Raw genomic sequence first — 26,458 nt, 5'->3', positions numbered from 1 at the left:
TCCAAGGCTGTTCAATATACAAATATCCTTACAAAGATGATCCAGAACAAAGAGTGGTTACTCCTCGTTTGCAAGATGTATGAAAAAACTAGAGAACCTTGGAAAATTGTCCACAAATATCCCTACACTGCATCTGCTTTTAATAACCTGGTCTGCAGCTTCTGAAATGCAGGGACTAGTTCTTTGAAAAACATTTAAAAATCAATACATTGTAAGTTAAAAGGTTTTCTCTTTTCAAATATAATCTTTTCAACTTTTTACTTGTTCAAGTCAACCTCTCTTTATACATTGCATTGAAATATTTTTCTAGTACCTAATATGTTCCTTGTTATCCTTGCCTTGTCGTCAGATAATTCTGTATGAAAACATGTTGACTTTTTGGCTAGTTTAATAAACAAATGACTAACGCAAAAAGACAGCTTGACCTCAGTTCATAATGAGGAAATAAATATTAGCAAATTTACTAATGAGGGCCCTGATACAAACAGGTAATTATGAAGAGAACCAGGTGCCAATATGACCTTAATGTGAAATGTCATTCTATGAAAAGAGTGACTTGAGAGGGGGCCTTTACTAAGAAGTGGAAGACAAACAGATTCGTTCATTTCTACGTATTAAATCCAAACCCATTCTGAGAGCAAAAGATGGCTGCAAAGTTCGAGACCCAGTTAAATATGCAAATGATTATACTTGATATTAGAAGTATCAACATTTATGAATTTGCTAATGTGTCTATTCCCTCTTTTTCTGACATTCTTTTAAGTTAAAACTACTGATTAGATAGGTTTCTAGTTTTAAGGGCCAAGAAGGTTACAAGGAACATCTTAAAGTATCTAATGATAAAAATGAGCTAGATCAGAAGAAAAAGGAAATGAAATACATTTTAGCCTCTATGTGCAGAAATGATGGTAGTAGATGCATATCAATAAGACATACTCTTTGAGCAACTTTTTCTTCGAAGTGGTAATACATAAGGCAAGTTGTCAATGTCCTCCTGTCTAGTTGTCCTGAGACCAACACTGTGATATCAGACCAAGGGAAAGATGGCAGCCTTTATTCCTAAAAGAGAGTTGCTCAGAAGCCAACTAGGTTATATTTATACTCTACATATGTAGTGATTACAATCTTGCCACTCATATTTTATCCTATTAATGCTTCTGAAAAACTGAAATAAATCACCATCCTTACTTTTACCATATCCTTGTGCTTCACTAGATCATTGCTCTCATGTTAAAGTTATCAATTTGCGTACTATGCTGACAAAAGAAGCTCTTACAAATTGCCAAGGAGCATGACAAACGGCAGCGGCTTTCCTTGACAGGTAAAACGCTGCAGAAATTCAGTGGAAGGCATTTAGGAACCACAATCAGAAAACCTGCATTTGAAATCTGGCTCCTCCCCATCAGACCTCTGTGAGCTCTAAGCCTCAGTTTCCTCATCTGCGAAGAAAGGATGAAAGTGTGACGCCCTGTCTCTGATCTCAGGGTGACATGATGTGGCGTTTGTGGGAGCACCTTAGCTCATAAGGGTAAGACTTTTTTTTTTTTTTTTTTCAATTTGGATTTCATTCTTTGTTTTATTTTTGTTTTGGAATTTTCATTGAGGGAGTTCAGCAGCACCAGTTAACAACAGGATTTTTAGTAAATAGTACATTTGAAAAATCCATAAATAGTACATTTGAAACTATTTAGTAAATAGTTCATTTGAAAAATAGTACATTGAAAAATAATAGTACATTAGTAAATAGTACATTTGAAAAATAGTACATTTGAACATTTTTTAATCATTTGAAAAAATCAGTAAATAGTACATTTGAAAAATAGTATATTTAGTAAATAGTACTATTTACTAAACACCATTTAGTAAATAGTACATTTGAAAAATCAGTACATTTTCAAATAGTACATTTGAAAAATTTTTAGTAAATAGTACATTTGAAAAATGTACTAAAAATAGTACATTTTTAGTAAATAGTACGTTTAAATCAGTGATTATAATCCACAATTTAAGACCTGCTCAAGTCAGAAATCTCCAAGCAGGTCTCACAATCCCACCCACGCCTTAGGGCCTGCTGTGCGGAAAGGGCTGCATGCGCTGAGTACAGGAGGAGCAATTTACCGGCGTCTTCCCATTCCCTCCTGCCTGGAGTCCCAACCCCTTCCCTGGCGCTCATCAGTGACCCATCGGTGCCTTTCTCACTGCCGACTGCAACACAGCTCACCATGCTATACCCCTGACGGTGACAGCTCCTCATTCTCACCTTTCAGGTCCTGACACAAAACTGCCACCACCATTTCTAAAGGTCCCCTCAAGTCACACAGACTTTCACAGAGACCTCATTTCCTGCAGAAACTAATGGGCCCTATCCTTGTCTCCCCTACAGCTGTCACTGATACAGGCAATCATGCTCTCCGTCTCCTCAGCTGTTAACTACACGTCCTCCTCTCCCTCCCAGTTCTTTCCTGAAGCTTCCTTTCAGGTACTGATTTCCTCAGCCATCCACAGATAAGAACATTTCAATAGCTAAGCCAAGATAAATTTGCAGCGGCCATCAGATGCTGCCTCCTGCCTCTAAAGGAGAAGAGAATGCTCTGCACAAGATGGGTGTTTTCACAGCCTCTGTCAGCGTTTCCTCTAACTTTTAGTCACAACCTGAAGTGAATTATTACTTTGAAAGCAAGTTCGTCCCTTATGTCCAAACCAATTCTCTACCAAGGTAGTTTGAGTCTTATTTCTCCTCTTTGGTCTCCTCTGGCGCACTTGTCTATGATTTGGGCATGAGATAGAGGGAATCTCGAAGTTCAAAAGTCTTCTGGTCCACTTACATATCTACTTTTAAAAATACCATCACCGGGGCTTCCCTGGTGGCGCAGTGGTTGAGAGTCCGCCTGCCGATGCAGGGGACACGGGTTCGTGCCCCGATCCGTGCCAAAACAGGGAGGGGCCCGCGTACCGAAAAAAAAAAAAAAAAAAAAATACCATCACCGCCAGTGGGTTGTGCAGGCTAAAAGGAATTTGCTTCATCGTAGGCGATCTGTCCATCCTTGGACAGCTCTGACCAGGAGAAGTGTTTAACTGAGTTCACTGAAATCTGACTTCCTGAGTGTTACATCTTCTGGCTATACTTTTTCCGATCAGGACATCACAGTATCTTCCATGGTCACTCTCCTGTCTAGTACTATTCATCATCACTGCTTCTCCATCATCTAACATAGGCTCCCAAAGCATAGCAGGCTCTTAAGAAACATTTGTTGAATGAATGAATGTTTGTGGCCCTTTCTACAAGACTGCAATTTGTATCTAAGACATTTATGAAATATAATCTTGGTCTTCTCCAGGCTAGAAGTCCTTAGTTTTCAAAAGGAAAAGTTTCAAGTTCAAGTTACATTTCCTTTCCTCTGGGCTTTCTCCAGTGTGTCAAAATTTATCTCAGTAAACTATACAAAAATTAAAAATATAAATTACATAAAAAGATAAATTATAGTAAAGAGATAAATTACATTTAAATATACATTTTATGTATATGACTATATAATCATGTGTGTGTGAGTATAAAATTCAGTTAATCTACTTTTCTAAATAAAGTTATGTTAACGTATAGAGCACGAGTAAACAAAAACTAATTAAAAGCACTCTCTTAACTGAGAAAAAATATACCTTGGCACTCAAAATCTACTCACAGCTAAGTGGTTTTATTTAGTATTATTAACTTTTTTTTAACATCTTTATTGGGGTATAATTGCTTTACAATGGTGTGTTAGTTTCTGCTTTATAACAAAGTGAATCAGTTATACATATACATATGTTCCCATATCTCTTCCCTCTTGCGTCCCCCTCCGTCCCACCCTCCCTATCCCACCCCTCCAGGCGGTCACAAAGCACCGAGCTGATCTCCCTGAAATTTTTTGTTTTATACAGAGGCTTTGTTATAATATCATTAAACTATTTTTTTCTCTCAGGTTTTTGATTTTGTTTTTGTTTTTTTTACGGTACGCAGGCCTCTCACTATGGGGCCTCTCTTGTTGCGGAGCACAGGCTCCGGACGCGCAGGCTCAGCGGCCATGGCTCACGGGCCCAGCCGCTCCACGGCATGTGGGATCTTCCCGGACCGGGGCACGAACCCGTGTCCCCTGCATCGGCAGGCGGACTCTCAACCACTGTGCCACCAGGGAAGCCCCATTAAACTATTTTTAAAAGAGAAATTTGAACCACAATTCTACCACCCTGCTGCAGCTGTTATCATTCTTGTTTCCCCCCTTCTTGTTCATATATAAAAATAACTTTGTTATTGTAAACATATGGTACACATTTGCATTGTACTTTTTTCACTTAAAATTATATTGCACATATTTTTCATATTATCATTAATTTTATTTTAATTTCATCAGCTTATAGTACTTCATCGATTTGATATACTATAACCATTTCCCAATTAGTCCTGATTTAAAATGTTTCCAGTTTTCTTTCTTATAGAAAATGCTGTTAGGAATATTACACACATATAGATTTTCTTCCTAAATATCTTGTCAAATTTAAAAATATTCACTTCTCTCTATTATCATTTGAAAGGATTTTTCAGTTTCTATGCGTATGAGTTTTGGTTATATGTATACTATTTATTTCCAGTTTTATATGAATGTAGTTAAAAGCTACAGCCTGTCAAATTTTGACTTTTAATTAAAATTTTTCATTAAGCCCTAAAACATTATAATGTTTATAAATTTCACAGATATACTTTCAAAGACATAGACCCTTTTAAAAATGATGAGCATTTTTTTCCTTCTAAGAGTATTTATAAATACCTAATTGATGCCAGGCACCAGGCTAGGAACCTGGGATGCAAGCACGAACAAGACAGACCCCTGCCCTTATGGAGTTTAAGGTCTAGCAAGAAACGAAGTGAGAGTAAACTGTGATAAGTGTTATGATAGGACGGTTCAAGGTGCTACTACCCTCAGACCCAGGCAAAAAGGGTCCTTGGCCTCGGCCCCAGGTTTCAGAGAACCCCACTCTGGCCCTTCCCCAGCCATGCCCCTTTCTCACCAGGCAAAGAGACAACAGGCATCTGTGGGGCATCCTGGATATGCCCATCTGGAGCCCACAACAACCACTAAACCTCCTGTGAATAGCAGGGATGCCAGAATTCCCTGCTCAAAAGGTCCAAACCCACTCCTAGGGCCAGAGCAGACTTCTCTAGAGCCACCTGCTGAATGTGGAGCCTGTGCTTATGTGTCTACCAGTGAACACGTAAAACACAGTGCTTGGGGAAGGTTGTGAACAGGGACGGAATGTGTGGTCTGGGTTGCCCACACACAGGCAGAAGAAGCCCCTGGCAGCTCTGGTCGGAGGCAGGAATGGGAAGGGAAAGAGGAGTGGCCACAGAGTGAGGACAAGGGGCTAGGCCACTTCCCCCCAAAGTCATGTTCCAGCACAGAGCTCTGAAGAGTCTGAAAATTGTAATTTGAACCTTGTTTTCCAGGTGGTTTTGAGGATATATTTGTCAGGGTAGGGGGATGGAACATATTTCATTTAATGTTTTGTTAGCTTGACTGGTAGTTTTAAAATATTTAGATATATGGGACGTAAGCCTTCATTTGTATTCTTGCCCCAGGCCTTAACAAATGTTGGGGCAGGCTTGGTACAAGGTACCACCGGGATGCCTAACAGGAGGATCTAACCTTCGATGGGGGTGTCATAGAAGGCCTCTCAGAGTAAACCGTGGTTCAGGAGCCTAGGCTCAGCCACACGGTATTCCACTTATGTAACCACTACATTTATAGGCTAAAGGTGGAAAAGTCATATGCTCATCTTAATAAATGCCCAAACTGTATTCGATGGAATACAAGAGACAGTCATGTTCAAATTAACACTTAAAACCCTAGAATAACAACATAGGTAGCACAATAAATGCTTTATCTATATGAAATTAAACACTGACATCACATATACATGTTAAGTACCAACGGTGTTCCCTTTAAATTTAACCAAAGATAAGAATTTCAACTATCATTCAATTCTTTCACATGGATGTTAAATCTCTAGCCCATTCATTTTGGCAGATGTTAATTTCTTTTCCCTTTTCCAATGGTTTAATGAACAGTTTTAAGTGAGAAGAACTGTGCCGTGTCATTTACTCCACCACTTCTTTAAAGTCCTTTACCTTTTTCTGGTTTGTCGTTGTTGCTAGTCTATACATCCTCTTGAAGGCACGAGTTCCATAAAATTACTACCTGCTTGTTAAAATATACTTTTATTTCAAATTTTCCTCTTTCAAGATTCAGTGGAAGCCTCCATTTTCCTCCTTATGATTTTGTATTTGTTTGGTCAGCCATTGCCTGGAGCGACTCATTATTCTCCCAAATGGTTCCTGTGTCTCAGTTATTAACCCGTATCAGCTGGAGGCAATGGCATTCCCTCTACCCTCCAGTCTTAACACACAGCCAGGAACTTGGCACAGGAAAAGTGTGGTGGTGGAAGTTCTGGCCTGGCTGGCTACGAGGAGCAAGCAGTTAATTGAATAGAAACAAGTCATATGGCATGTTTAATTTGAGTAAGAATACAAGTCTATTTTAAAGTTGTTTGCCTGGTCACTGCCAGGCATCTGTTAGCTACTGTGTTTACAGATTCATTCTCTCCGTCTTTCTCTTTCCCAATGTCTCTTTCTCTTGTATTTCTAAACTATAAATTCCCAGATAAGATTTTGATTTTTGATACTTGATACAGGACTGTTCTTAAACAGTGACTAAAGGAAAGACAAGACATCTTCACAAAGCAGCAGTTTTGGTGTTCCTTTCTGGCTTCTTCTCAAATTTTACAATAGAACACGTGAGAACTGGGATGCTGCCTATTCTCAAAGTGTATTTTCAGAGAAATTATCTCACTCCGACCTTGTATGAGATATAATTCTCTTCTCCCCTACAATTTAGGATCCATGATAATTTTCTGGACATCAAGCATGTTTATGCAAAACTCTTCTACTTTAAAGAGAAGACAGGACTTGAAGATATGTGCTTTTGATCATCCCTGCAGGACCATTTTATAAGTTCGTAAATCAGGGAATCCGCTCAGGATTCGTCTAGCAACACCCTGTTTGCTTACATTCAAAGTCTTGGCAAGATCAGAAATTGCCTGAAACTGATTCTCCCATTATTCATCAAGTATAGTTTTGACAACAAAAGTGATCTCCAAGATACTGTTTCCATAAAATAACACAATTCTCCATGGTGGCATCCCCATATGTCTCCACTGGGCATCACTTCCCACCATCCTCATCCTCCTTTCTTCTCCATCCCCATTAACCCCTACAGCCCCGGGTCTCAGTGAGAACCATCAAACGACAAGTGAAGGGCACTGAAGTGGCTTCACCTAGCATTTTGGAGTCTCAATGTGAAAAGCCCATTCTTGGTTTCTCCTCCTTGAAGGAGAGGGCTCCATTCACCTCTGCAGTGTGCTTGCCTGCTTTCTGACTCTCCAGCCTCTGCCTAGGCTTTAACTAACTACTTGATCCTCAGAGGAACTTCTTTTCTGACCCCTCCCTTCTTCAGGGTACTTCAGAGGATTCTGGTAAAAAGGAGCCCTGGCCTGAGCCTAAGGGAATCTCTTACCTTAGGGCACTGCCAAACTATAAGGCTTGTGTTCTGTCCCCTCCCAGACTTCTGTTCTAGAAAATCAAGTTGCATACAACCCCACAGACCTAATGCATAATGAAAAGAACATTAAAATCACAAATAATTCCATAACTCAACAATGATAAACATTGTTGACATTTTAGGGTATGGTGTGGCATGGTATGGTATGGTGTGGTACGGTATAGAATATGTAACATATGAGACATAATTATACTGAACAATTATCCATTGTGTATATAAAATTCAGTTTCAACTAGGTATCATGTATTTTTATTTGCTAAATCTGGAAACCCTATTACAGCTCTAATCCCAACAGGCTTGTTTTCCTTCACATATATCCTAAATAATTTCACATTTTCACTAAAATAGTGTTTCAGGAGTAATTTTTCCCAGGACATTGATAACATTTGCTACTCATGCACTGGGTCGAAAAATTGTTTCCTTTACTCGTTAGTAGTATGTTAATGAAGAAAAGGAGAGAGATTTTAGTTTACACTTTTATGTTACCGATTGGGAGTTATAGCTTCAACATGTACTAACTACTTGATCTCTGTATACACCAATTATTTCTGTTGATTCTGAATACTAAGTGATGAAAGAAGACTTTTATTTAAAAGTAGATAAAGTTGCCAGACAAATATCATACAAAGGAGAAATAAATTCATGTGGAAAACATAATAATATCATTGCTTTTTCTTCCCTAATGCATTTTTAAAAATGTGAGAAACACAATTTTTGTAACCCTCTACAAAGGTAAAAAATATATATATTATTTTATCAATGATGGGGTTTCATTTCAGGGAGGGAGCTTAGATTTTTTGGCTTATTTTAAATGAGAAGTTCATCATGGTTATGTTTTTTTCTTTTTTATGTTCACCATAATATTATCGACAATGCACTCCTTGAACCTAGAAGCGATTCCAAGTCATAATGAGGACTGCATACAAGATATTTGTGACTTGTCAAGCTCACCAGAAATACAGAGAATTGCACCTGAACTTCTGCCCTATCTATATCAACTCACTGTCGATCTTTTGACAGTATTATATTTCAGACAGTAACTTTATAAATTTGGGCACCTAGAGAAATTCTTCAACAAACTAAAACATTTTCAGGCTGACATTAACGCTAGACATTTTTAGGTATCACATGTAGGCCAGAAATGTAAAATGGGTTTGTGCTGCAAACTTTTCTAAGTTCTTGTAATTAGTGTAACCATAATAGGTGGAAAATAATGGCAAGATTTCCTTCTTCTCATCTGCAGACCTGTTTCCTTCTATTCATTATCACCAAAGGCTAGTGTGAAAGATAGCCTAAAGGTTGGGCATTGGAGAGTCCGCAGCTGCTCAATGGGTATTTTTGGAAAGTGATGTGGCATCAGGGCTCACCAGGACCCTGAAGGAAGATCTGCAATACTAATTCGGGGAAAAGCAGTTCTCATTCATTTGGCTTGTTCTGATATCATTTCTTGGCGGTAAAAAGAGGCTAAGATAATGTGCAAATCTGACAATTGGGAAGTCGATGAGTTAAAGTAGTACTTGATATCATCTCTCCCTTCTGGTCATCTGGCGTCTGTGCTATTTTGAATATTATTTTCAGTGTTGAAATGATTTTACATGGTCAGAATCACTCACGTACGGTCCACAGTAAATATGACATGGCAACAACGAAAATCAGAATGAATGCATGTTTCTAGTTGGTTCAGCCTTCAAATATATTTAACCAGTTGGTGTGTTTTTTATACAAAGAACTCCCCATCCTAAGGATATGTTGCTTTTAACTGTTTTTTTTTTTTTTTCCCCTCAATACATTTGTCCTTTTAACTTTGCCCTGACTGATAAGGGGCAGATTCCTATAGAAAGATATACACACTTCCTGTCTGAGACCCAGCACTATAGTACCAGCACTGTAGTAGCCAGCATTTATATAGTACTAGATTAAATAAGAACCTACTGTATAGCACAGGGAATTCTATTCAATACTCTGTAATGACCTATATGTGAATAGAATCTAAAAAAAGAGTAGATATATGTTTATGTATAACTAACTCACTTTGCTGTACACCTGAAACTAACACAACATTGTAAATCAACTAGACTCCAATAATAATTTAAATAAATAAATAAATAAAATGCAGTAGTTAAGAGAACACCCTCTGGGCTCTCAGTTATGTGAATTTGAATCCAAGATTAGTTGTTTACTATGGCTTTGTGACCTTGAGGAAGTTATTTAAACTGCCTACACCTGAATTCATCTATCAAGTGAAAATAATAAGGTGAAAATAATATTGTATCTATCTTATAAGGTAACACAAGTAAAGGGCTTAGCAGAATCCATGGCATATGAAATAAGTTTCATTTATTACTATAAGAATATTATTAACAAATTTAAGTTACATTATAGTATAAGTCACTACAGAAGTGTTATAATTATCACATTTCTTCATGAATTTTCTCCCCTCACATATGACTAGCTAAAATATTGAGGTAGAAATATATTTTCTCCTTCATACATTTTTCTCCTAGGGGTTCCTGCTATTAGCTAGCATATAGACACAGACAGGAGATGGGAAGTGTTGTCTTTGTGTTAAACCTGTATTTCCCAAACAAGTTTAATACAGAAACTCACTTCCTATTTGTCTGGGTGAATCTTTCCCTTTCTTTCAGAAATGGAAAACATTTTCACAGAGCTTTTAGGAGACTCTGATGCCAGGGTATTATTAGTGAGAGAGAAAGTAATCGTTCCCTTCTTGTGCACTTGGACTGAGAGCCATCAAAGTAAGTTATCACCTGTTCTCACATCCCTTGAAATCCTGATAAGTTCTCTAGCAAAAGTAGTCCTTTCTGTAATGTCTCACCACCTGCTCTGGGAAACAGTATGCCTGCTTTTACGCTGAAACTTCAGTGGTTGTGCTTTAAAGAAAGTTTTATCCTTGTATGGAGGAATGACTTGTGTGTACTATAAAAACTTTTCTCTGCATAGATCCATAAATATTGCTTTAAATCCCTTTCAGGAATTCAGATCCTCTTATCATTGCTTTTATGCCTCTTTTTCCCCTAAAATATTTAAACTTGGAAACGATACTATTTTTACTAAACTCTCACCCTTTCTAATTTTTTTCAACTAAAGTCATGAGAGAGAGATGAAGTCTAATTTGTAACATGAACTATATACATTTGGAATCAGTAAACAAACCTTGTGAACAAAACATTTCAGAAAGAAACATACAAAGATAGGTGAAACATACTGAATTTGAAATGAGAAGAATTATTTTTAGTTTCTTCCACGGCTATTTATGAACCCTGTGACCTTGGGCAGGTTACCAGATTTCTCTGAATCTCAGTTTTATAACCCACAAAATGGGACTCAGTGGCTGCCTGACCTGTTTCTTAGAGCTTTGGTGAAGAGATAATGTATACAAGGTTATATAAATTCGAAATCCCCACGCAAATATTTTTAGTAGTACAGGATTAACTGTTCAGCTGCTCTCCAGAAACCCCCTTGAAAGGTTCTGAAGAGTTGCTGCCCTCATAACCGGGGATCATGCACTGCCCTGCCATGTTCACTACTGCCAGAACATCATACACCACATAATCTTTCTTTTGACGTTCAAATATATTGATAAGAGAGGGATTATGCAAAAAAATACTGACATTTTACCTGAAAGATAAGTGAATAATTTTCCTTTATCCTATTTTTAAGAGCAAACTCTTAAAAAAGTCACAATACTGATTAATATAATCCCCTCATCTACATAATATAATATATTCTTCAAACTTTTTACTATCCCTGACTGGCTATAAAATCTCAGCTATTTTAAATGATTTTTTTTTTCAGATTTATAACATTCTATAAAAACTTTAGGTACAAAAAAATATTTTCTACTGAGCCCAAACTGGCCTAGCCTCATGTGTGTTTCTTTAAAAGCTTTATTCTCCATGGCCTAACATCAAGGTGTTAGTTTAAACATGTATTCTGAGAAGGAAAATATCCATTGGTATTGCTAATCTAAGATAAAAACCAAACTTTATACTAACCAGAATTTTACACCTGACATATAACAGTATGGATTAAATGATCCCAGAGCTCCATTCTTTCTGGGCCTAGAAAAAAAAAAATCTCTTGACACCCACAAACATTAATTTCTAGTATGCTTTAAATATGCAAATAAACACCTCTGAATGTTTAAAAAGAGAATTTTAAAAGACAGTGAGACATACCTGGATTTGACTAACTTAATAGTAACATGAGTAACATAACATATACATTGAAATAGAGTATATCAGCTCATACCAATAATATAACTACATTGCCTTCTGATCAGATGTGCTAACCCTGCTTCTTCTTCTCCTCAGATTCTTTTTAGAAACATTTATCTCGGGCTTCCCTGGTGGCGCAGTGGTTGGGAGTCCGCCTGCCGATGCAGGGGACATGGGTTCGTGCCCTGGTCCGGGAAGACCCCACATGCCGCGGAGTGGCTGGGCCTGTGAGCCATGGCCGCTGAGCCTGCGCGTCCGGAGCCTGTGCTCCGCAACGGGAGAGGCCACAGCAGTGAGAGGCCCGTGTACCACAAAAAAAAAAAAAAAGAAACATTTATCTCAAAATTGAGGTATTAACCAGATGCCAGCCCCACTTGAACTAAGAAGTAAGGAAGATGGAAGTTGCCTTAGGATAGCATTTCCCAAAATGAATTTCACAAAATTCTAGGCCCTCAAGATGTTCTTTTTAAAAAAATGAGTTTGTTGCAGGAAGGGAATTCTATGGACAAATAAGTTTGTAAAATATTGTATGCCATATCTTCCTCTTAGATATTTGCATGTCTTAGTATACATTAGCATGTTAAGTAGTTTTAATAGCTCTAAACTACTAAAACTACTTAACATATCACCTGCTTATTTGATCTGAGAAACGTTTTTGATCTAATAACTCCTTAATTTTCTGTGGAACGTACAATTTCAGAACTGTTTCTGTCCTGAAGGAACCTGTGGTACTGAAAGAAAAGGAAAAAATCAGTGGTAGGAGAGACCCAGACTTTTATCTTGTATCATAACCCATGTGGCACACCTTCACATGAGGGTGAATGGATGAGGAATTTGAAAAAATAATTTAGAATTTAGAGAAAGAAATCTATTTCTCTCCTTGTAGTAGATTAAACTATTGGTTCCAATTCTTCTCTCCCACCCCCACCCAGTCATAGCTTTATTCATCCACATCCCACCAGTCTCAGCCCTTGACATGGGGCTTAGCCATGTGACTTGCTTTGGCCAATGGGATGGGAGTGGACCTGAAATGATTGAGGCTTTAAATGTGCTTGTCCAGTTGTCTTACTCTCTTCTACTCCTGCCTTTTCCATGAGAAGATCATGTCTCAGACAGCTGCTGTTATAAGCCCTAGTTAACCTGGAGTTAACTACCATCTTAGAGCCAAGCCTAGCTGAACATAGCCTAGATTGGCCAAACTTAGCCAACCTAAAGGTGTGTGGAGAAAAAATAATTGCATATTGTTGTATGCCAGTGAGTTTAGGGGCTAGTTTGTTCTACGGTGTTTTCATGGCAATTGCTGAATTATATACTGCTCCACAGGCGTTTGCTTCAAAATAATTAATACTGCTATAAATGTCCATAATAGCTAAAAGAGAACACGGTAATGAAATCAAGTGATGTATCATAGGGCACTGAATTTGTGGATCATTGTTTTATTAATTCCCTTTATTCTTAAATTCTTGAAAATGATGTCCTGTCAAAAGCATAAAATTTTTTGATATCTTACTTCTCTTAGTATGTTATCCCAACAGTTTTAAAGAAAACAGACCCTCCCAGACAGCTCAGCTTTCCCCACATAAACAAAATGAAGTAATGAAAAACATTTCATTGACATGAATATAAATTTTAAAAGAAATACATGTGCAGTCTAATATATTAAAACCAAGGATTCCACAGAAACCCCAATTATTATCAAATGTCCTCGAAATATTAATTTTAGTTTTACTGCTATTCAGCAAAGGGGATGAAGAAGTACATCAAAAACTCTCCTGCCTAAGGAACTAGTCATTCTGACATGAAAAACTTTGGTCCAGCAGGCACCTCACTGCTACCCGCGAGGCCTTCATCCCTGGACCCCAGGCAAAGACCCTGTGTTCTTGACAAGAACTGTGCTCTTTTTCTCCCCAGAGCACCTCCATTCTCTCTTCTTTTTCTCATTTTTGTGCATCATCTCTCATCCTTCTCTCCATTTCTACACGTTCTAGATTCCTCTGCTTCTAGTCATCCCTCTTTCTATAAAATGGGTGATTGTAGGAATTAAGTGATTCTTGTATATAAAAGTGCCTTCTCTGGTTGCTCAACAAATATTGATTTATCTCTCTATTTTCCTGACTATCCTACCTATCCTACCAATTCCTTAATGGTAGTCCAGCGAGCTATAGATAGATACATACATACATACACAGGTATCTATATCTCACTAGACTACTATATAATCTGTCTCACTGCATGTATGAATATGAAAGAAGTAGTCATAAATAAGAAACCAGCGTTAACAGTAACTGCTGGGATTCACATCTGCCCTTCTAGGATTTGACTGTGACTCACATTAATGGCCAGCTGAGGAACACACTATCTAAGAAAAACAGGATCTAGGTGAGACAGCAGATCTGGATTTGAATCATAGCTTTAGAACTTACTGTCTGATAAGTTAGTACCCTCTCTTCAACCCAATTTCCTCACCTGAAAATTGGGAGTAATAATATTTAACAGGATACCGTCTATAAAAGATAATATCTAATGGAATACTATATATGAAGAGCTTAGCACAATGCCAAACACACAGCCAGCACTCAATAAATGCCAGCTATTATAATTACTGTACAAGAGCTGAGTTTGTAAGTAATAGTATATTTACTTTATAATATAAACACCTTGAAACAAGCACACTATTATCTTCATTTTAAAATCACTACCTTTATGAGCTGAAATGCAGAGACAAGAAGGAAGGAAGATTTATTGTATTAATTCATCTCACTCCCACCATGTTTCTAATCTGCTTTACACATCAGATAGCTAGAGTTTAGGGGTATCCCTGAAAAAAAAAAAAACTAAAGGTTAATGTGTATCATTTACATGCTTCAGAGCATAAGCAAATTACTGGCTGGTCAGATCAAGGTGAAACACAGTGGAATGAACTCACTATGGCCACGCCTCTATTTTAAGGCTATCTGTAAGGAAAAAAAAAAAAGATTGAAGCATAGCTATTTTAACAAATAGGAGTAGGAGTGATTAATTACTTTTTACTGTCATTCAACAGTGTGTCACCCAGGGAGCAACCTCATTTCTCCAATTCCTCTATAAATTTAATAGCGGTCACATCATGGCCTACTTGGCTGAAAAGCATTGCTCCTGAAACCCTGATGGTACTTTTAAGTCCGCTGATGTGTGAACATAATTCTCTGTGTCTCTTAGCTCCACATACCCTGTCTCTCCCAGGGATACACTTTAGTAGATCTATGTGGCACCATGTGGAAAGTTACAAGGGACGAGCTCTCTGATTCTTTCCTCTTTCATGTAACAAGATGAGATAAAATTTAAAACCAATGGGTGTTATTCTACGGTGTAGATATTCTTTCCACTCTGTTAAGGGAATATAAAAAGATATTTATTAAAATTGAAAACTATTAGTTATGAGACCATTGCAGTCTGAACATTTAGTTTGGTATATGAAAAGGGATTGTAAAGATCCCATTGAAAAATTTGCAGGATAGGATGGTGGTTAGCCATTGTGCCTAAAGCCCATCCCTCTATTTGCAGTAACCCACAGGAAGAAATTTCTAAAAAGTAGGATCATCGCAAAGGCCTGCCAGACACCAGGTAGAATTTCCAAAAAACAAACCGTCAAGGAAGAACAGATGATGAAAAGTAGATTATCACCTATATCTACTGCATGCCCAACTCAGAGACTCATGTTCAAGGACTCATTTCTGGGGCTCTAAGTGCTATTTCATCCCCTAATTCCAGTATTAGTACTCTCTTTTTGTATCTATGCATAAATGTTAATCCATTCAACATTTAGGAAGTGGAAATGGACAAGAAATGGTTTATTTCACCTTGAGATATGAAGTTAATGAGAAGAAGAGGTGGTGAAAGAAAGAGCAGTGAACTCTGTAGGTTGAAATTTCTTTGGTTTTTGTTTTTTTCTCCTTACAATTCTCCCAGCAAAGAAAGTTCTATAGGTAAGTTCTAACAGTACCAAGGTGAGCTGCAAGGAGAACCAAGAAGAAGCTACCAACCCAGTCTCTAGTAAACATTTGGCGTGGACCAGGCTCCTGTGCAGTCAGACCTTAAGAAAGATTCTACATGGTGAAAAAAAAAAAAAAAAAGGAAGCATTAAACTCAGGTGGAATACTGAAGTCATGTTTTCCAAGAGAAAACCACTGGAAGTTTTCATCAGCAGTTCTACTGAATGTCCAACAGAGGTGTTAGGTACTAAGATTTAAAAAATAAAAAAGAAAATTCAGGAACAGAATAATTTAGGACAATGAGCCTGATGTGGAGGAAAGAGGACTTTCCATAAAAAAAAAAATCAGTTTTAGCCCCTGTTAACTGGGAAAATCACTAGACTTCTCTTAGCATAAGATTTTTTTTTCTTTTTTAAAAAAATTATATAAGTTTCAGGAGGTTATCATTATAATTCAACATCTGTATACTACAAAGTGGTCACCAGCACAAGTCTATTTACCATCCATCACCATGCAGTTGACTTTCTTCACCCATAGGATTTAATACCTGTCAAATGGGAAAATTTGTTTTATCTACTTTGTGGAGATACTAAAAAGTTAGATGTAATTATATACATGAAAATCTCTTAGAAATTTAAAAAATTCATGAGTAAAGGAGTCTTTAATATCTTTCCTGTTTTAGAGATTGTCCTCTGTACTTCTGATTTGATACTATCACTTATTGATTCTTGTTGCTTCCAGTTTAAAATTATGCTGCAATTTAATTTTTGATTTCTTTATAATTTATTTTCTTCAATTCCCTAATCTCACTGTTTCAAAATAACAAATGTATACTGCCTTTACAAATCATCTTTTCTATTTAGATTCAAGGGAACATCTTCAGAATCCAGTGCTAGAACAGGGAAAGAAATGCAGAACATGCCAAAACACCAGGCATCCATGACTGATCTCATAGAAATTAACAAGAAAAAGAGTAAGAGCATAAAAGCCAAATGGTAAAGGATCTGACAGATAATCCATAAATAATGGAATATAAATGACTAACAAATATGCAAAAAAAGGTCTAGTCTTACAAGCAACTAAGAAAAGCAGGTGGTAACATTTTAAAGAATAATAAGAAGCCAACACTTTCTTAAAGAGTTACTGGCAAAAAGATGGAAGTAAAAGCAAATTCTCTTCCTGAGTAAAGCACACAAGCACACAACACACTTCTATATAAGAAAAACTAAAATAAAAGCCCAGGACCAGGTGGCTTCACAGGTGAATTCTATCAAACATTCAGAGAAGAGCTAACACCTCTCCTTCGCAAACTCTTCTAAAATATAGCAGAGGGAGGAACACCCTCAAACTCATTCTACGAGGCCATCATCACACTGATAGCAATACCAGACAAAGATGTCACAAAAAAAGAAAACTACAGGCCAGTATCACTGATGAACATAGATGCAAAAACCCTCAACAACATACTAGCAAACAGAATCCAACAGCACATGAAAAGGAACATACACTATGATCAAGTGGGGTTTATCCCAGGAATGCAAGGATTCTTCAATATATGCAAATCAATCAATGTGATACACCATATTAACAAACTGAAGAAGAAAAACCATATGATCATCTCAATAGATACAGAAGAAGCTTTCAACAAAATTCAACACCCATTTATGATAAAAACCCTCCAGAAAGTAGGCATAGAGGGAATTTATCTCAACATAATAAAGGCCATATATAACAAACCCACAGCCAACATCGTTCTCAATGGTGAAACACTGAAACCATTTCCTCTAAGATCAGGAACAAGACAAGGTTGTCCACTCTTACCACTATTATTCAACATAGTATTGGAAGTTTTAGCCACAGCAACCAGAGAAGAAAAAGAAATAAAAGGAATCCAAATCGGAAAAGTAGAAGTAAAACTGTCACTGTTTGCAGATGACATGATACTCTACATAGAGCATCCTAAAGATGCTACCAGAAGACTATGAGAGCTTATCAATGAATTTGGTAAAGTAGCAGGATACACAATTAATGCACAGAAATCTCTTGCATTCCTATACACTAACAATGAAAAATCTGAAAGAGAAATTAAGGAAACACTCCCAAAAAGATATTTTATTCTTTTTGTTGCACTTTTTGCAACAAAAAGAATACAATATCTAGGAATCAACCTACCTAAGGAGACAAAAGACCTGTATGCAGAAAACTGTAAGACACTGATGAAAGGAATTAAAGATGATACAAACAGATGGAGAGATATACCATGTCCTTGGATTGGAATAATCAACACTGTGAAAATGACTATACTACCCAAAGCAATCTACAGATTCAATACAATTCCTATCAAACTACCACTGGCACTTTTCACAGAACTAGCACAAAAAATTTCACAGTTTGTATGGAAACACAAAAGACCCCAAATAGCCAAAGCAATCTTGGGAATGAAAAATGGAGCTGGAGGAATCAGGCTCCTGGACTTCAGACTATACTACAAAGCTACAGTAATCAAGACAGTATGGTACTGGCAGAAAAACAGAAATATAGATCAGTGGAACAGGATAGAAAGCACAGAGATAAACCCACACACCTATGGTCACCTTATCTTTGATAAAGGAGGCAAGAATATACAATGGAGAAAAGACAGCCTCTTCAATAAGTGGTGCTTGGAAAACTGGACAACTAAAAATAAAAGAATGAAATTAGAACACTCTGTAACACCATACACAAAGAGAAACTCAAAATGGATTAAAGACCTAAATGTATGGCCAGACACTATAAAACTCTTAGAGGAAAACATAGGCAGAACACTCTATGACATAAATCACAGCAAGATCCTTTTTGACCCAGCTCCTAGAGAAATGGAAATAAAAACAAAAATAAACAAATGGGACTTAATGAAACTTAAAAGCTTTGGCACAGCAAAGGAAACCATAAACAAGATGAAAAGACAACCCTGAAAATGGAAGAAAATGTTTGCAAACCAAGCAACTGACAATGAATTAATGTCCATAATTTACAAGCAGCTCATACAGCTCAATATTGAAAAACAAACAACCCAATCCAAAAATGGGCAGAAGATGTAAATAGACATTTCTTCAAAGAAATACACAGATTGCCAACAAACACATGAAAGGATGCTCAATATCACTAATCATTAGAGAAAAGCAAATCAAAACTACATTGAGGTATCACCTCACACCAGTCAGAATGGCCATCATGAAAAACTCTACAAACACTAAATGCTGGAGAGGGTGTGGAGAAAAGGGAACCCTCTTGCACTGTTGGTGGGAATGTAAATGGATACAGCCACTGGGGAGAACAGTATGGAGGTTCCTTAAAAAACTAAAAATAGAACTACCATTTGACCCAGCAATCTCACTACTGGGCCTATACCCTGAGAAAACCATAATTCAAAAAGACTCATGTACCACAGTGTTCACTGCAGCCCTACTTACAATAACCAGGACATGGAAGCAACCTAAGTGTCCATCCAGAGATGAATGGATAAAGAAGATATGGCACATATATACAATGGAATATTACTCAGGCATAAAAAGAAATGAAACTGAATTACCTGTAGTGAGGTGGATGGATCTAGAGTCAGTCATACAGAGTGAAGGAAGTCAGAAAGAGAAAATCAAATACTGTATGCTAACACATATATATGGAATCTAAAAAAAAAAAAAAAGTTTCTGAAGAACCTAGGGGCAGGACAGGAATAAAGACACAGACATAGAGAATGGACTTGAGGACACAGGGAGGGGGAAGTGTAAGCTGGAATGAAGTGACAGAGTGGCATGGACATATATACACTACAAAATGTGAAATAGATAGGTAGTGGGAAGCGGCCACATAGCACAGGGAGAACCGCTCTGTGCTTTGTGAACACCTATAGGGGTGGGATAGGGAGGGTGGGGATATGGGGATATATGTATACGTATAGGTGATTCACTTTGTTATACAGCAGAAAGTAACACAACATTGTAAAGCAATTATACTCCAATAAAGATGTTAAAAGAAAAACTAAAATAAATGAATTAAGTATTAAGTAAAGATACTAGTTAAAAAAAAATTACAGAGAAACAAAGCAAAAACCCAAAAACCCTTAGGAAAGAAGGGGGGGGGATAACAAAGCCAACATAAAAACCAAAATCAATGAATTAGGAAGCAGAATAGCAGAATTAATAAATTAATCTAAGAGTGTGTTGCTTTTTAAAAAACAGAATAATCAAACCCCTGCTATTCTAATTAAGAAACAAACAGAGAAAACAAAACTATATAGCACCAAGAGTGAAAAGGGGAATGACACCACTGGTACAACAGGCATTTAAAATGTTCTAAGAATATAATGTTCTTCACTGTAATGACAGATTTTAGAGTCTGAATGAAACTGGTAATTTTCTAGGAAAATATAAATTAACAAAATTGATACACAACACTGAAAACCTACACAGTACAATAATAAAATAAGAAAAAAAAAAGAGGTGAAATGAGCTGGGCTGAAATTTTTTTAACTATTTATTTCCAAGTGTTCCAGAGTGTTGAAAAGACGGGGATCTTTCCAGTTTGTTTTATATAGCTAGCATAAGCCTGACACCAAACCGTGATGAACATAACTCAAAATAAATTATATATTTGGGAAAAAAATCTAATTATATATTTACTAAGTGAAAATAAATCAATATGAATTAGAACAGCCCAATTTTAAAATGAATAAAATTCATGAACAGCATACACATACACATGGCCAATAAACATGCGCGGTGGATTTAGTAATCAAATTAAGGTGAGGTGCCTTTGTTACTCATCTGATTAGCAAAGAATAAATAGATTAAAACATTGCTAATATCTAGTGTGCGTGAGGATACAGAAAAACAAGAACTTAAATGCCTTGTTGGTAAAAGTGTAAAACTTTTCTGGAGACCACTTTCATGATGTATACTTTCTAAAATATGTTTTATGGGTTCTAATATATATGCCTGACTCGGCAATTCCAATATGTAAGAGTATATTATAACATATAGAATATGAAAATTTAGAAATGGATCAAATGTGTGGGCAAAGATGTATATACAAGGCTGTTCAATGTACCTTATTTATGACATTAAGAACTTTCAGTGTCTCTGGAGAAATTTCTCACTAGGAAAAACATTAAATGGGGATCTGGTAAAATTATGCAGCCATTTAAAAAGTGGTATAAATCTATATTTATTAATGTCCAAGATACAGTCAAAGAAAGAAACATAATAGTATGGATCATGAATAATATCATTTTCATAAATGGAAGGAGAAAGACATAGATAGATGACAGAGAGATGATAGACAGACAGAGAACTAGCTAAGATAGATATATCCACACCAACATCTAACAGTGATCATTTTTTAATAATAGAATTGTGAATTTTTTCTCTTTATATTTTCTTAATTATCTAAATTTCTAACAGTTTAGTACAGTTCTTTTCATTATCTGTGTTAAAGAACCAATTCTCTTTGGTGTTGGTTTTGTCCCAATCTGTTGTGGAATGATACTTTATTAAACAGAGTAAAAATAAATTACTAGAAAAAAATGAAGTAAAAATATGACATAAAAATACAAGAGCTAGGGCTTCCCTGGTGGCGCAGTCGTTGAGAGTCCGCCTGCCGATGCAGGGGACACAAGTTCGTGCCCCGGTCCGGGAAGATCCCACATTCCGTGGAGCGGCTGGGCCCATGAACCATGGCTGCTGAGCCTGGGCGTCTGGAGCCTGTGCTCTGCAATGGGAGAGGCCACAACAGTGAGAGGCCCACGTACCAAAAAAAAAAAAAAAAAAAAAGCTAATTTTCATTATAATTCAAGAAATATAATATTTCTCTATCAAACTACTATGAAAGTTTCTAAATGCTTACTCTGTTTCTGTGCTTATCTCATCATGGATCAGTAGCTCATGAACTGACACTGTAGCACTGGTGCAGTGATTAAACACACAGACTCTAGGGCCAGACATCTAGGCATGAATCCAAATTACTGTGTAGCCTGAGATGATTACATAACTCTCTAAACTTCAGTTTCCTCATCTGTGAAATGAGTAATGAGTGCTATGCACTGAATGCTTGTCCCCCCCCAAATTCATATGTTGAAACTTAATCATATATGTGATGGTATTTGGAGGTGGGGCCTTTGGGAGGTGATTAGGTCTTGAAGGTGGAGCCCTCATGAAGAGAATTTGTTCCCTTATAAAAGAGACCCAACTGAGCTCTCTGGTCCTCTTTCTGCCATGGGAGGTTACCATGAGAAGTTAACAATCTGCAACCTGAAAGAGCGCCCTCACCAGAAGTGGACCACACTGCACCCTGATCTTGGACTTCCATGTCTCCAGAACTGTGAGAAGTAAATGTTTATTTTTTAAGCCACCCAGTCTATGGTACTTTGTTATAGCAACCTGAACTGACTAGGACAATGGGCATGAAAACAGTGATTATCAAATGAGGTAATAGACGGAGCGCTCTTAGAACATTGCTTGTAACATAATAAACACTATTTAAATGTTTGCAACTGTCATCATTATAAAAAGAAATAGAGTTAATAGTAGAGTTAATATTGGGAAATAAAGCCAATAATTTAGTAGACAATCCTGAGACACTCTCTCAGAATGCAGTGGTGAAATAAAACAGAGAACCTAACAGACATGAAGAACAGAGATGGAAATGCAACTTAATTACTTTCTTAAGAAAGGAAACATGGCAGTTGGGATGGGAACAATAATCAAAGATGTAAGTGAAGAAAACTTTTCTAAGTTAAAACAAAAAACAAGAAACCTGGGTATGGAAACACAAAGACCTTACCTCTTTCCGGGCAAAACAGATGAAAATAGAACACATCTGGATTCACGGTAGCAATAATTTTGAATTACAAGAAGATAGAAAAATGTATCACATGCGTGGGGAAAACAAAGAAATTTCAACACAGGAAGTTCTTTTAAATTATGTCTAGTTTAATCCAAAAAAGTATTTTTTTCCTCCTCTGCATGCTAAATATGAGAACATAAATGGAGATCTATGTGTTTACAGAGAAACGGTTATGTCTCAAGAAACATACACTCAGCCACATTCCTTTACATGTATAAAGTCAGCAAAAATACATTCTCAGTTATGCGTGAGCTCAGAGAAGTTACCACCCACATAACCCCTCTTTGAAAAATTACTTGGAAGTGGGGCTTGCAAACTGAAAGATGTTTAGGAAAAAATAAACAATGAAGTCATAATACAAAAGGACCTGCCACCTTCTCCCTGTGAATATCACTAAGTACAACCCTCAGCTCATGGCCAATGTCCTTAAATAAGAGACCACAATAATGAGAATGTGGAGAAACTGATGCATTCTTTCACAATGGCTGCCAAATAAAACTTCAGAGCAAACTTCATTATGAATTATTACCCTTCATTATAAAAATCAGTCTATAATTTGACAAGAAAAAACCCAAGAAGATTATTTCCCTCAGATAAGATTAATCTTCTCATCCCAAATCTCAGTTAAACATGATAATAATTGTGCTAAAACAAAAGGAGGGGGATAAAATGAAAGACACTTAAACCTTAACATGATTATTTTTTAATTAAACTTTACTTTGAGATAACTGTAGATTCTTACGCGGTTGTAGAAAATAATGCAGAGAGATCCCATTTACTCTTTATGCAGTTTTCTCCCACTGGTAAGCTCTTGCAAGACTAGTACCATCACCAAAATATTTTCAGACATTCAACCAGTCTTAAAATTTCTCCAACTTTACTTGTACTCGTGTGTGTGTGTGTGTGTGTGTGTGTCTTTACTTCTGTGTATCTACCCACCAAAGTCAAAATGCCTTACAGTTTACAGTTCTAACACTACAAGGATTCCTTCCTGTTGTCCTTTTATAACCACAACACCCATTCCATCCCTAACCCCACACAATCACTAATCTGTTCTCTATTCCTATAATTTTGTCATGTAATCATACAGTATATAACCTCTAGGGATGGGTTTTTTTCACTCAGCATAATTCCCTAGAGATTCACTTAAGTTGTTGCATTATCACTCACTCATTCTTTCTTATAGATGAACAATACTTTACAGTATAGCTGTACCACCATTTTTTTAATCATTCACCATTGAAGGACATCTAGATTGCTTCCAATTTGGGGCTATTATGAATTAACTTGCTATAAACATTCACATATGGATTTCTGTGTGAACATAAGTCTTCATTTCTCTGGGATAAGTGCCTAACGTTGAGTTGTACAGTAGTTGCATGTATAGTTTTTTAAGCACCCACCATATTGTTTTCTCCACTGGCTGTACCATTTTACATTCCTGTCAGCAATGTGTGAGTGATCCAACTCCTCACCATTCTCAGATTTCGGTGTTGTCACTATTTTGTATTTTAACCATTCTAATAGGTATGTGGTGATACCTCACTGTAGTTTTAATTTACATTTCTCTGATGACTAATGATGTCAAACAATAAACATGTCGAACATCTTATTATGAGCTTATTTGCCATCTGCATGCCCTCTTCAGTGAAAAATCTGTTCATGTCTTTGCCCACTTTCAAATTGGAGACATTTTTTTCCTTAACTGTTGAATTTTGATTCCATTATGGTAGCGAATATACTCTGAATGATTTCAGTATTTTTCAATTTGTTGACATTTACTTTATTGCCCGTGATATGCTCTATATCAGTGACTTTGCCATGGGTGCTTGAGAAAAATATGTATTCTGCTGTTGTTAGGTGGAGTGTTTTACATATATGTCAATTACCATTGGTTGACTGTGTTGCTCAGATCTTTATGATCTTTGCTGATTTTGTTTCTAGTATTTCTATCATTTGCTGAGAGTGGGATATTGAAATATCCAACTATAATTATAACATGAGTATATTTTAATACGTTTTAGATTTTAATTGAAAACAAAAAGAAGCACGGCATATGAAAAAGAAATGCAAAAATTATATACGATACATAATTTATTATAAAAACATGAAAAGGATGTTAGGAATATGTAAAAAATTAATGGTGATAGGGTTATGGGTAACTTGCTCTCCATCTTTAGATTTTTTTGTAATTTCCAAAGCAATATAAAAACCTTAAAAATTTATGATTGGATGAATGATATATACTCTTATTTGTAGCTAATTGATAACTCAAATAATGCCACATTTTTCAAGATTTATTGTTCTCTCCCAGACCTTCAGGGATCACTCAAAATTATGTCCCAGGAATATGGTGGGCAAACACTCACCATACAGTATTCTAATAAGGGAGAATCTATTAGCAATATCAATCTTATTAATGATGATACTAATTAAAGGAAAATGTGTGGCTGTATTTTTAAGAATGGGACCATAATATAATATTTAATCTTGGTTATTTCTGCTATTATTGGGCTTTATATTATTTTTATCTGTGTTTTTAAACAAAACTTGAAATTCCTTTTTGCCACAATTTCTGAAAATAGGTTTGATATTTATTTCTTAAAAGAACTTTGAGATACCTTAGAAAAAGGTTTTATAACTCTGAAGTATTGCCATCCTGTTTTCAGAAAACTATCAAATATATTTTGTAAAATACGTTATTTTTTATTAAAATTTGAGCTGTGATTCTAATTTACTACTGAAATTTCATTTTAATCTACCTTCTCATGAAAACAACAACAATACACATAAGAGTCTTCACTGCATTTTCCCTTAAATATTATGCTTTTAATTTGTCCATGCTTCATTCAAAAATATTTTAGGCTTCTTTTCAAAACAAAAAACTAACACATAATTTTTGTTTCCTAATTCAGTCTTCTCACTGATATACTATATCAGGTAGTTTAAAAGTTTTTATTGCCTTATCTCCATGAGTTATTTCACCAAAAAGGTAAAGTGTATAGCTTTAGACAAATATAATTTGAACTAAGTCACCCTTCCTACATTCAAACAAATACATCTCACATTAAAGTTCTTCATCTTCTAGAGAATTAACTTCTCAGTCTCTACAAATGTCTGCATGAAAATTTTAAAATTCAGCAAAATATCTGTAATGTGCTTTATAATCCTGACACCAGTACTTTGTCTATATTTACTATAATTCTACCTTTAACTTCAACATATTTATAACAATTTGCAAAGCTTATTTCAAAGATGCCCCACTTTGGCAAATAAATAAAGCAACCTTTGATAAAATCAGAAAGTACTCTATCTTAGAGTACTTGACTGATAAACCAAGATCACCACAAATATACATAAGCCTACCCAGCAGGCTGCCTGTTCTCCCATTTTAATGTGAACTGAAAAATTATCCCTGTCTCTCCTTGCTGTCTTATAGTTTGGCTTCATAAAGTACACTCTTTAGTGTGTTAAGATTGATCATTTTATTCCTTTTCTGGCCTTGAATCTCACAGAAGTAGAGAATAGTGAAGACATTAGATCAGGCATTTATTCTTCACTTTATCTCAATGTTCACAGGCGAAGTCTTTAATATTATTAAATCTGAAGGTCAGCTTCCTCTTACCATGTAGGATCTGAGTGTCCTTGTAGATGCTACTCCCTGAATGGCTCACATATTCATTCCACAAAAAGTGTGCCTGAGAAAGGAAACATGCCT

At 36.3% G+C, this 26,458-nt stretch overlaps 1 protein-coding gene across 1 annotated transcript in view; it reads left to right on the top strand.

Annotated features, from left to right (window-relative positions):
• The window catches only part of SPATA16 (spermatogenesis associated 16), a 221,456-nt gene that overhangs the window by 26,862 nt on the left and 168,136 nt on the right, over nucleotides 1–26,458 (top strand). The window lies entirely within an intron of this gene.

Source organism: Neophocaena asiaeorientalis, unplaced genomic scaffold, assembly GCF_003031525.2.
Source record: "Neophocaena asiaeorientalis asiaeorientalis breed wild unplaced genomic scaffold, Neophocaena_asiaeorientalis_V1.1 scaffold365, whole genome shotgun sequence".
Lineage (NCBI taxonomy): Eukaryota > Metazoa > Chordata > Mammalia > Artiodactyla > Phocoenidae > Neophocaena > Neophocaena asiaeorientalis.
The sequence above is the reverse complement of the archived record's forward strand: the minus strand, read 5'-3'. Positions and strand labels throughout refer to the sequence as shown.